At 27.5% G+C, this 14,046-nt stretch overlaps 1 pseudogene; it reads right to left on the reverse strand.

Moving 5' to 3' along the window:
- Positions 1-1,134: 1,134 nt before the first annotated feature.
- LOC111300966 (uncharacterized) lies at positions 1,135-2,038 on the reverse strand (annotated as a pseudogene).
- Positions 2,039-14,046: the final 12,008 nt, after the last annotated feature.

Here is a 14,046-nt window from a genome sequence, read left to right on the forward strand (position 1 = left end):
AAAGATGGTACCAGCTTGATTTTGTGTTATTTGATAAGCCTTTAAAATTTTATCAAGTAATTAATTGTTGAAAATTATTTTTAATTAACTCCAATACTTTTGGCAAAAAATTAAGAAAAAATTTTCTCACCTCAAAAGTATGCAAGAAAACTACTGTTTCCCTTGCAGAGACTCCATCGTCAAATTATTTAACATAAAAATAATGATTCACCTTTTGATATAAATCTCTTTCTTTTCATTTTAAAAAAAAACTTATTGCTTTTGTACAAGAAAAATTGATACTTTCAACTTTTCCTTAAAGCATTTGGAAGTTTTTTATTTTAAGAAAAATTGGTACTTTCAACTTTTCTTTAAAACATTTTTCTTGACAAACTTTTTTAAGGAAAATTGGTACTGCCCACTTTTCTTCAAAATGTTTTTTTTAATTTAATTTTAAGGAAAAATTGATACTTTCAACTTTTTCCTAAAAATATTTTTTAAATCTTTTTATCTTCAAGGGAAATTGATATTTTCAACTTTCCCTAAAATGCTTTTTTTAGAAAATTTTATTTTAGAAACTTTATTTTTAAGAAAAATTGATACTTTCAACTTTTTTTTAAAAATATTTTTTTAACCTTTTTATTTTCAAGGAAATTGATACTTTCAACTTTCCCCCAAAATGTTTCTAGAAATTTTTATTTTAGAAACTTTATTTTTAAGAAAAATTGATACTTTCAATTTTTTCTTAAAAATATTTTTTAGAATTTTATTTTTAAGAAAAATTAATACTTTCAACTTTTTCACAATTTTTTTTAATTTTATTTTAGGAAAATCATTGAAAAATAAAAGAATGCTTACTTAAATAAATAATTCCAATTTAATAAATAAGTAGAAATAATAATAATAATAACAACAATAATAATAATAATAAAATAATAATAATAAAATAATAATAATAATAATAATAATAATAAAATAATAATAATAACAACAACAACAAAATAAATAAATAATGAAAGAAAAAAATCTTGACGCAACTCGGTTTGACTCAATTGCAAAAAAAAAACACTAGAATGGCTCAAAAAGCAGCTCGGCGCGGCTCAAAAATTCAGGTTAACCTGGCTTGAAATTCTACTCCAGCGGACAATTTGTCTCTCACTCTTTAATTCTAGCATACTCTCCCACAACATTTTCTATCCAAGTGTACCATTCACCAATGCGTGTATGTTCCACCATATCTTAACCAGACTTTAGATACGGATTGGCCTCAGAACACCAAAAACAGCAAGGTCAGCTAAATTGGGTTTTGAACCACCAAGATAATGCCGGCCCTTCAAAGCATCCACCCACGTTTCAGCAGCTTCATACAAGGCTGCTTATTAGTAATGTTGTACTTCTTTTTTAGTTTCTTCGGGACAAAATACATGGCTGCTGCTCTAGCATACTTCGTTAATAACCTCTCAGTGAAGCTGAAGTTACCATGGGTGGTGATATAGTCAAATGATTCAAGTGCCTCAGAAATAGTCCGATATATGTTTGGTGATAAAACATGCACCAAGTGATTATCCACCCACTCACGCCATTTCCTCTCTTCATCAGCATCAGGTAATAGATATCTGGTTTGATCCTCTGAAAAAAGCTTATCAATTATATCTGAAGAATTAACCATATGTTCACCATCAACTTTCAATATCGGCACCTTCTTGTAATCAGACTACTTGATCTTCTTTTTACTGATAGGGTTGACTTTCACAATTTTATATGGAATGTTATTATAATCTAAAAATGCTCTGACCTTGTTACAAAAAGGGCAAGCTTCATACTGGTACAAAACGACTTCGTTGGAAAGAAACTTCTCAAAGCAAGGCAACTCTTTAGCATGGGTGTCTTGAGCCAGAGATGATGCTGCCATAGAAAACAACATGGTCCCAGTAATACAGCGCCTAAGAGAGGGACGTGACAGCCCCAATCGATTGGCGAGTTTCTGTAAAAAAATGTGAGAATTTGACGATAGAGATGAGGATGTACTCATCAACGCCATTTGAGCCAACCACTGCTGAATGTTGTCGTCGTAGGATAAGGCTCTGTTAAGGGTAGCGAGTCCATTGACCTTTCTAATGATTGCAAATCAAAATTGTGCTGTCGATCGTTGTTTGTCTCTAGTTTCCAGAACGTCTCTGATTTCTTTTTTGTTTTGCAGGACGATGGAACGAGATTCTTTTTTGGGCTACAGGGTTGCAATCAGAATGATAGTCGCTTCTGATTGTTTGTTGGAATTGAATTTGGGGCTATGGTTGGGTGTGCTGGATTTTCTTTTTGCTAGGTGTTTAGTGGCTGTGTGACTTTCGCTAATAGAATTATGATTGAATGGAATCAGACAAAAGAGGATTTCGGTACGTAGTGTTGTTTAGGGGTATCTCATAGGAGTTGATGATGTAATGGGATGCTTTCTGGCTGGTTGGCAATGGTAACATGGTTCAGAGACGGTGGAGATGGCAATGTGGATGTGTGTTAAGAATGGTGATGGAGTTTTGCTCGATTTTTCTTTGTGCTTCTTGTGGCTTTCTGTGTGTAGCTTTGGGGTTCGATTGTGGGTTGATGGCAGACTGGGGTTGGATAACTATGCAAAGAGTATTTTACTGGTCATAGGTTTCTTAAGACCTTACTGATGTTCCTAGAAATTACTTGATTTTCTCCATTTTTGTTGTTGCCCCCCCTTGTTCCCTTATTCCTGCCCCCATTCCTTGTGAATTGCAATGATTTATAAAACTATGTGATTGTGATTCAGTTCAATTATGATTATCATCCAAAGCTAAAGATTAGCATCTAGTTATGCTCTCTGATAACAATCATCACCAAACCTAATCTCATTCTTTCAGCTTTTTTTTTTTTAAATTAATCAGATAATAGAGAAAGAAAAAAATAGACTATAAAATAAAAATAAAAATGATAAATACGAAATAAAAAAAATCTAAAATAAAAATGAATAAAAATTCTTACAACCGAGCTTGGATTAGTCTCAATTGACAAAGAACCCTAGATAAAATGGGGTGTCTACAACTGCACCTCTTTACACATTTTTGTAAAATAGGAATTGTACAAAGGCGTAGACACCCATTTAAGACTCAACTTGACATTTTTTGCTTTTTTTTTTAATCAGACACTTAAACTTGCTGAATGGCACAAAACTCCCCTAAGCAGAGGCTGATAATTTCAAAAAAATAAAGCTTCCTCTAAACAGAGGCTCAACGACTTTGAGAAATAAAACAAAACTCTTCTAATCAGAGGCTTAATGACTTTGAGAAATAAAACAAAGCTTCTCTAATAAGAGGCTTGACGACTTTGAAAAATAAAGGGCTCCCCTAAGTAGAGGCTCAAGGACTTTGAAATATAAAACAAAGCTTATTTAATCAAAGGCTCAACAACTTTGAAAAAATAGAAAAAAACTTATCTAATCAGAGGCTCAACAACTTTGAAAAAAAAAACAAAGCTCCTCTAATAAAAGGTTCAATAATTTTGAAAAAAATAAACAAAACTCCTCTAAACTGAGGCTCTATAACTTTTAAAGAAATAAATGCTCCTCTAAACAGAGGCACCACAAATTTGAAAAAATAAATTGCCCCTCTAAATAGAGGCACCACAACTTTTAAAAATTAATAAATTACTCATCTAAATAGAAGCACCACAACTTAAAAAAAAAAAATAAAATGCTCCTCTAAATAGAGGCAACCACAACTTAAAAGAAATAAATTGCTCCTCTAAATAGAGGCAACCACGACTTTGAAAAAATAAATTGCTCATTGACAATCATATCTAGAGGAGTCATAAATCAGATCTAATGAAATTTGTAATAGGAACTTAAAGATTCACAATTTAAGCTAAAAAATCAAAGGTTCAAATTCGCAAGAACCTTTCAGCTTTGTCAAAATTTACTAAAATTTGATTCTCAAAATTTTAGTTTCTCAAGATTCATATTTGCAAATTACAAGATTCACATTCAACATTTAAAGACTCTCATTCAAATTCTAAAAATTCACATCCAAAAGTTCAGAGCTTCTCATCTGAGTTCAAAAGTTTACACTTAACATATTTGGAATTCACATCCAAAAAGTATAAAGCTTTTCATTTGAATTTTGGAGATTTACATTCAAAAGTTTAAAATTTTTCATTTTGGGTTGAAGATTCACATTTGATGAACTTTAGGGTTTCACACCTCAAAGATTCTCATTTAAAACTCAATGATTCTTATCTGAAATCAAGACTTCATTAAAATATTCAAAATTTCTTTTTCAAATGAGCTTTAAACTTTTACTAGAGTTAAAATTTTGTATGTACTAAATGTCATGATCAATGATGCAAATGCTTTTCTAACGATGCAAATACAACAATCTAGATTTTTATAATGTCATATTCTTAACCATGATTCAAATGTTTATTACGTAATGCAAATGCATATCCAAACCAAAGTTTTAAACATCTCAAAAAACAATGCCAACGTAATGCACGTAATGCAAATATCAGTGTCATGAAATTCTAATCAAAATGTGGTAATATGGTCCTCAAGACTCTACCATCTCACGTTTTCTCCTTGTTTAGCTTATCAACACTTTGGAACAAGTTTCATCAACTGGTCATCATTATTTTCATCACTTGATCACCAGTCGGAGGCTTCTCTACACTAATAATTCCAAAACAAGTTTCATCCATTGCCCCATATCATTTAATCACAACTTACTAGCTTTTCAATACTAGTAATTTCAGCATAAATTTCATCCATTAACTTTTTAGTACTAGCAATTTCACCATAATTCATAGGCTTCTTAGTACTAGCCATTTTAGAATGAATTTTATCTTCTGATCCACATTATGTTCATTACTTGATCACCATTAACAAGCTATGTCGACCAATTATCCTTATACTCATTATTTGGTCACACCATATGCCTTTCAAATCATCCTCTTTTAGGTTTCTGCCATCTCTTTATTTTTCTCTTATTTTCTTAGATTTCTCTTCAAATAAATGCAAGACTTTTTTATACACATTATCATTCATTCATCATCAGTTCAATTCATGATAAATATAATGCACTCATACATTTTCTCGATTTTTTTTTAGGATGTGAGAATAAAATAACACAAGACGAATTGGGAGAAAAACAATCAATGAAGAATGAGTCTCGATACAATAGTAAATAGAGGAAAGGAACAAATTTGAAGCATATCAATTGGGATGGTATTGCATGGTGTGACGACATCCAAATAATAAGCATTCAGACAATTCTTAACTTTAATCCAAGATTCTTTAAAAACTTATTCCATTGACTTTTCAAATCATATTGAGCTTATTGAACTTTGCTCTAGCTTTGAGAGATCTTTAGATGTCTTTGACCTTTCATTTATGTGTCCAACTTTCAACTCATAGATTTATTTACCCAAATCGTCATTTCGGGTTTTCAATTTAAGTCTTCTTTTTTTTCTTTTCATCTTTTTTTGTTTTTTTCATTTTTTTTATTTTTTCATTTGTTTTATTTTTTTTCTATCCTTCATTCGTTCACCCATCTTTCATGTTAATCTTTAGAGCAATCAAATATGATTCTGTCATTCCATCATGAGCATATCTTAGCCCATTATATAACCATTCAATTTGAGCATTCACATTTGATTTAAATGGACTTTTAAAGGTTGTAATGTAGGCCATGGTGAAGGGTCATAAAAGAAATAGACATAATAGGCTCAAAACATGTATTAAAAAATGTTCAAAACTAAAAGATCATCACTTGATGCAACTCAACATTTAGCCCCATTATTTCACTATTTTTTTCTTTTTCACATTCACCTCACTCCTCATAAAATGATTCACATTATTTTATCCTAAATCAGGTGTGACATTTTTCTTTACTCTCTTTTTTTTTTCTTACTTTTTTTAGACCTTTTGTGATCTTTAGGCTCTTTTCTTTCTCAAAAATTACCCTCCAGTGTGAGGGTGATCCTTGGTTGGGATTTTTTAGAAAAAAAATCATAGCAAGCTCAAAGGGTAACAATTAATGATTTTTCGAATGATAAAAAAAAATGGCCATTTTTCATCTTAAGTGTGAATACTTTCCTCGAACATCATCTACTGAGAAAAACCAAGCTCATGGATTTGTATAAAAGATTGCACATCTTCAAGATATACTAATTTTACATCTATTAGTAGTCGGCTTCCTTTACTTAAATAGTCTCCTCAGATCAATGTGAATGAGTTCTTAAAATTAAATTTCAAAATTATTGTTATCATTGTCTAAACATTCATCACTTGAAATTTGAGAATAGCAACAAAAGGACATGGAAAAAATGGAATAATGGACGGATGAAAGAGAAAATGTAATGAAATGCATCAACTTGTCTTTCATTAAAATGATAATAACTGAAATCTTATTGCATAAAAGAAATCTTAACATTATTCTAAAAAAAATCCTAAAATAATAAGAAACTTTCAACCAGCCTTATCATCACTATCCCAAATTCGTGCCCCTGTGCAAGTGAAGGATCTTTATTGACATTTTTCCTCTAATTCACTATAACCCTCTAAGTCTTTTCGGATCAATGTGTTCTTGATTCTCATTCAGAGCATTGATATTATGATTAGGTAATGGATTGCCACTAACATTAAGTGTTGTTACTCTTTCTTGATCAAAATTTACCATTACATCTTTGATTAACTGTTACACATTATGCCTTAGAACAGTGCAATTTTTAGTGGAATGACTAGCAATTCTATAGTGATAGTTACAATGAGCTGTAGGATCATACCATTTAGGATAGGGTGGCTTGAGCAGCTCAACACGACTGGGGGCAATTAAGTGACTGTTATAGAGTTCTCGATATAACTCCATATAAGTAATGGAGATTGGATCAAATACAGGTTTTTTTAGAGTAATTCGTTGCTCTCATGAACCACTTCCAAGCTAACAGGAAAAAATTGAAGTCTTGTAGAAGTTTGAATGTTAAGGCCATATATGAGAGCTTGGGGACTAAAAGTGGGCTAATATGTGGATGAATAAAGTAGTTGTAAAGTTAGTTGGTATGGGTAGGATGGGACCTTATTCACAGTAGGATAATATGGAGAGTAACCTTGATGTGGATATGGTTGATATCTTCTGAATTATTTGTTGATGTTTACAACTTGAGCTCCAGTCTCTTTCTTCTCTGATGCCTTCTTGGTTTTTTCTCCTTTTAACTTACCATTTTTAATGGCATTCTCAATGATTTCACCTGAGATCACCATGTTAGTAAAATTTTTTATTGCATTCCCTGTCATCTTTTCATAATATAAAGCTTTCAAAGTGCTGATAAATAGTACTGTGGTCTCTTTTTCAGTTAAATGAGGTTACATTTGAGAAGCAATATCCCTCCATCGTTGGGCATATTCTTTAAAAGATTCATTTGCCTTTTTCTCTAAGTTTTGTAAAGACAAACGATTAGAAACCAAATCCATAATATACCGATATTGACTAATAAAATCATTGGCCATATTGCTCCAAGAACGGATGCAAGTTTTATCCAGCTAGACATACCACCTAGCAACAGAGTCTATAATGCTGTATTAATAATTTTTCATTATGAGCATGGGTTACCATTTTATAACAATACATGGTGCTATGAGTCTTTGGGTACTTCGTACCATCATATCTCTCAAATTTTGATACTTTAAATTTTAGTGGAATGACTACATCCGAAACTAAGCAAAGCCCAATAGCATCGATAGAACCAAAAAACTTAATTCTTTCTATAGCCCGTAACCTTTGTTCAGGCATACTAATCTTCGAATCTTCTTGAGGTTCTACCACCTTTGCCTTTTCTTTCTCCTTCTCTTTCAAGTCATCTAGATTAAGAACTTGAATCGGTTTACTGCTTTTTCAGTAAAGACATGATTCACATAGCTATGGTAATATCCTGGGTTCGAAACTGATGGCATTCTGAGGTATACAAGATATGTGAACTGTTGTGATAGTTTATCCTGTGTGGACTGAACTTATTGTGGACCAAAACTTAGAGGATATAGAGGATTAGTCACTTTTTGTGATAGAGGGCCTTGTTGACTTGTGTTCTCTTCTATCCTCTTTCCCTTTTTTAGCTAGTTGAAAGCATCCAAAATCTTACTCAACTCATTTTTCAGCTTTTTTTATGCCTTTTTTAGTTTTTCAAATTGGTGAGAGTTTTCTTACTCCATTTATCTAGCTCTGGCTCTTGTGTTATATTGATGGATGAGATTCTTGCTGGATAGAGCTATCTTTGAACCTTAAAATCATAATTATGATCAGAAATGATATGCTTTATGCAGGGTATGTTTGTGCATAGAATGTGGATCTTCATAGATGAAATGAGAATGATGCAAATGATAATGTTAAAATATGATAATGAAAATGACACATAGAATGAAATAATGCATAGAATGCAATGATGTAGATGCATAAAATCAAACAAACAACATGGTCAGTTTCATAGATGAAATGAAAGTGATGCAGATGCATAATGTTACATATAACAATAAAAGTGATGCACAAAGTCAGACAATTAAAATGGTTAGCAAGTCATAAATTGTTCTTTCTTATGTCCTGGTTTCAGGTTATATCCATCAATTAGGTAGGAAGGGCTCTATCCTAAGGCTGGCTTCTTAAGTGTACACTATATGCAAGATTATGTGACTTTACCTACTAAAGGTTCCCAAATTATTCCTTACATCATTGTCTATCATAGACTAGTACGACACCCCAATCCTCACCCATTACATGCTATAAGCGAAAAATATTTAATTTGAGTGAGAGTATGTCGCTAGCCATTATGAAGGCATTAAAACCTCATGAAAGTAATAGGTACTTTACTCCCTCCTAGAAAGATAAAGCTCGGGTATAGAGCTTATATTATTTACATGCATATGAATGACATAATTAACAAAGTAAATAAATATACATGAATAAAAAAAATCTATACAAAAATTTTATTAGGCTTTTGGATAACACAAATTTATTTACTGGCCTGACTCTCAGTAGATTCTCTAGCGGAGTCACCAAACTGTCATAACGTATACATCTGAAGGATCTATCGCTAGACATTGACTTTAAGAAGTTGTCACCAATCTTTTTTGTTTAGGTGCAATTGGCCACCTAAGGAATCTAACCTTTCAAGAAACACCTAAGCTTGACTAAGGATTCCTAAAAAAATAAGTTCAGGTCTATTAACCAGAATAAGGTTCGAGACTTCGATTACGTGTGAAGAAGGTTATAGCACCTTCATAACGCCCATCGAAAGATGGTACCAGTTTGATTTTGTATTATCCAATAAACCTTTAAAACTTTACTAAGTAATTAATTATTAAAAATTATTCTTAATTAACTCCAATACTTTTGGTAAAAAATTAAGAGAAAATTTTTTCACCTCAAGAGTATGCAAGAAAACTACTATTTTACTTGCAGAGACTTCATCGTCGGATTATTTAACATAAAAATAATGATTCATCTTTTGATATAAATCTTTTTCTTTTCATTTAAAAAAAAACTTATTACTTTTGTACAGAAAAAATTGATACTTTCAACTTTTTCTTAAAACATTTTTCTTGACAAACTTTTTTAAAGAAAATTGGTACTGCCCACTTTTCTTCAAAATATTTTTTTTAAATTTAATTTTAAAGAAAAATTGATACTTTCAACTTTTTCTTAAAAATAATTTTTAAATCTTTTTATCTTTAAGGAAAATTGATACTTTCAACTTTTCCCAAAATGATTTTTTAAAAAATTTTTATTTTAGAAATTTTATTTTTAAGAAAAATTGATACTTTCAACTATTCCCTAAAAATATATTTTTAACCTTTTTATTTTCAGGGAAATTGAGACTTTCAACTTTCCCCCAAAATGTTTCTGAAAATTTTTATTTTAAAAATTTTATTTTTAAGAAAAATTAATACTTTCAACTTTTCCTCAAAAATTTTTTAAAATTTTATTTTAGGAAAATCATTGAAAAATAAAAGAATGCTTACTTAAATAAATAATTCCAATTTAATAAATAAGTAGAAATAATAATAATAATAATAATAATAATAATAATAATAATAATAATAATAATAATAATAACGACAACAACAGATATAAACAAGTTTGTCACATGGGCACCTATGTGAACAACTCTCTTAAATGACACATGGGATAATTTTTTTAAAAAATAAGATAGTTTCTTTTAATTACAAATTATATAATTTTAAATTTATTCAAATATCAAAATTATTCACATTATAATTAAAAATCAGATCAATTTAGAGATATATTTTCTAAAATTAAAAATATGAAATATATATTTTATTTTTTAATAAATAATTTTAGTTGTTTACCAAATAATCTTATTTAAAAAATTATTTAATTATCAAAATCTTTCAAATATGTTTAAAAATTATAAAGGTTAAGTTTATTCAAATCTTTCAACAATCTCTTTATCTTGATTTAAAAAATTATCTTTTTAAAAAGTTTACATAAAACATTAAAAATTCAAACAAATTTATGTAAGATTTTGAAAATTCAAAAAATTTTCATCTTAAATCTTTAAATAATAAGATTATCAAAATAATTATATTCATTTGAATTTTAATTATCAAATTTATATTTCAAATAAATGTAAAAAAATTTAATATTATCTTTATCTCTTATTATATTCATTTTAAAATTTAAAAAATTAATTTAAAAATTATCTATTTAATCTTAATTGTCACTAAAGAATTCTTTTACAAATTTAAGACTACAAATATAATATGTTATACATCAACTTTTTTTTTTTATTTTTTCTATAACTTTTTTCTAATGTATATTTTATTATTGTTGCAATTTGTTTTTTTTTTCTTACAACTTTTTTTCAAGATATATTTTATTATTATTATAGTTTCATTCTTATGAAAAATAATATTTTTTAATTTATTTTTTCACATATTTTCTAAAATTTTTCATATTTTGTATAATAATTTAGTCAAAATTACTAAAGTAAAAGTATGTTAATACTTCTTTTATTATTTAATTTATCATTCAATAATATATATTTTTATTTTTTTAAGAAAGATATAATTTATTTTTATTTGATATAATCTTACAGATGTATAAATATTATTGTAAATAAAAATATCCAAAGAAAATACGTAATTTTTTTTTTGTTTTCAAAAAAATTATTTTTTAATGACAAATCAATATATATAAATTTATATATGCTATGAGTTTTAAAAATTTGAATATAATTTTAAAAAATAATAATTGATATATATATTCACATTAAATAAGTAAAATTATTTCGTATATCGCATATGTTATAATTTAATTAATTACAATAAAATTATAAGAGCTTAGATAATTATATTTAAGAGGTTTTCGACAGGAAAGCTAGATTTTTCTGTCTATGGTTGCCATCTCTAATAACTTTTTTAGAATTATTCACATCAGTTTTTGGCAAAGTAATACAACTCTTTTTCTAAACAAGAGAATAGAATCATTACAATCAGTTGTAAACGCTACAAAATTAGCATTAGTATTGGATAAATATTTAGACTAATGTCAAATAAGGGTTAAACTTATTATTTATTCTAAATTAGAATCTTATCTTTTCAAGATGTGTCAGAAAAGGACTTTTTTTTATGATGATTACATGGGCCGTGAATTTTAATTTACAGTGACAGATGACAACATGGATACCGAACTGGTCATTTCATTTATTCTTTTTTAAATGAAAAAAAAGAAAAGTTTACTAATAAAAATTTTTACATAAAAATAATTACAAATTTTCAAAACATCTACGTTGAGTGTTTTTCCTTTTTTTTTTTTTTGTTTTTTTTTAGAAATGAAGTTTCAAACGCTTTCTTGCAAACAAGAAAATTATTGTAAACTTTCTTTGGGGTTTGAAAAAAAAAAAAACTTGAAACTTTAGTTTTCAATTTGAGTTACTTCTTTGATTTAGAAGTCTCTTCTCTCTTACTTCTTAAAAAAAAAAAAAAAACACTAAACCTAACAAAAACTTCAAAATTTACAAACTCCATAACTGCTTTCTTGTAATTTAGAACAAATAATAGGTTTAATCTTTATTAATGTAACATTCTAAATGTTTAATCCTAAATTAAACATTTAGTCATTTATAATTAATATATAATTTTTTAGTCAAAAATTAAAATTGAAATATTTCTTTTTCAAATAAAAAAAGAATTTGATCCTTAATTATTTTTTTTAAAGGACAACGTTTTTAATTAATTTTTTTAAAAGAAGTTTGATCCTTAGTTATTGTGTCAGAAAAAGTTGAATACGGAAATTGAACTCTATAATATATTTAATCTAAATGTTTTTTTTTTTTTCTTTCTCAATTATTAAGTTCAATTGTTAAGTGATAGCTATCCAATTCTAGCCAATCACAAGATTGAGATTTATTTTATTTGATCGCCCTTTTTTCAAACTAGTACAAGTTTTAATGCTAAAGAGGGAAAGAATCATGTAATTTCTTACTTTGAAATAAATATCATGTACAACTAACTACCGATATCAAGAACTATAATGTCTATGTAGCTAAAATTTCATAATCAAAATTTATGGAACCATCAACTACTTACATGTTTCTATTAAAGATATTTTATTATCTTTTTAATATTATTATAATTTTATATACTAAATACACCCTAAAATTATGTTCAAATTTGTAATTGAATTATTTTAAATTAATAGAAGGTTTTTTGTCCATTTGAATTTTGAACTTGAAGTTTGTTTGTGCAAATTCCTTGTTAGCTTTGAATTTTATTAATTATACAAGCGAATCCAACTAATAGGAAAGTGTCCCTTCAAATAATTATGCAATTTCATGATTTCTTTGTTCATAGTTTAAAGGGATGAGTGTCAATTATTTACTTGTGGAATTTAAAAATTTTAATGCTATTGTATAAGAATTTTATTTCAATAATATTATAATTATATGAATACATGACATGAATTTGAATTGATTTTGTGAAATTTAAAAATCCAATTATCAGTATATAAAATAATAATCCTTCAATGTTACAAAAATTTATGAAAATGAAGTAGTTTTTCTTTTAGATTTTGTTTTTATTAACTATATTAATCATTCTATATTTAAATTTTGTTGGAATATTATTAAAATAGTAAAAGATAATTGATTAAGAATGATATTTAATCAATAGTTTCAAAAATTAAGTAAATAAAGCTATGATAAAGCTTCAGAAAGGTTTCATAAAAAAATAAAAAAAAATTGATTCAAGGCATGAAAGAATCAAATTATAAGATTTTTTTTTAAAGGAAATTATAAAACTTTTAGCATAGGCAGTCAAATGTCTGTATGTAGGAATTCAAATGCCACAAGATAATTTTGATTTTGTTTCAAGTTTACTCCAGCGCAATCAAGGGTAATTGACTTTCATATCTTGCAAAGGTAGGCAGTCGAATGATTTAACTAAAAAAAATCGATTTGTCAATACTGAAATTATATTATGTTTCAGATTAGCGTTAAAATAATTGAATGTCTTAATAAAAGAAATCGAATGCCTTTGATCAAGGAAACATTTTATTACGAAAGTAGTCAAATGCTTTAAATAGGAAGTTGATTTCTCGATTTGAAAATGTGTTTTCGACTTGATATTGACTTCCCTGTAAGATTCTGTTTGGTTTGATAAAGGATTTTTTGTTTTTATTTTTTTAAAATAGTTTTTATTTTTTATAAATTATATTTGATAAACAAAAATAAAAATTATTTTCTAAAAATACAACATTAAGAAAATAAATAAAATATTCAATAATATTACTGTTAATGACATCTAATTATAAATATAATATATTTATTAGTTAATGACATTAAAAGGTGTTTAAATATGAGAATTTACAAAACACAAGGAAAAATATAGATTTCTTGTTTTCACAATTGAAAATATTTTTTTTTATATTTCGATTCATTTATATTTATATTTTTTTATTTTTAATGATTAAATACATTTTCACTAGTATTTTTTATTTTTTAAAAAATAAAAGTAAAAATTACTCTATTTTTTGAAACCAAACACTACCTTGA

Source organism: Durio zibethinus, chromosome 18, assembly GCF_047325235.1.
Source record: "Durio zibethinus cultivar Kanyao isolate XHJ-2024 chromosome 18, ASM4732523v1, whole genome shotgun sequence".
Lineage (NCBI taxonomy): Eukaryota > Viridiplantae > Streptophyta > Magnoliopsida > Malvales > Malvaceae > Durio > Durio zibethinus.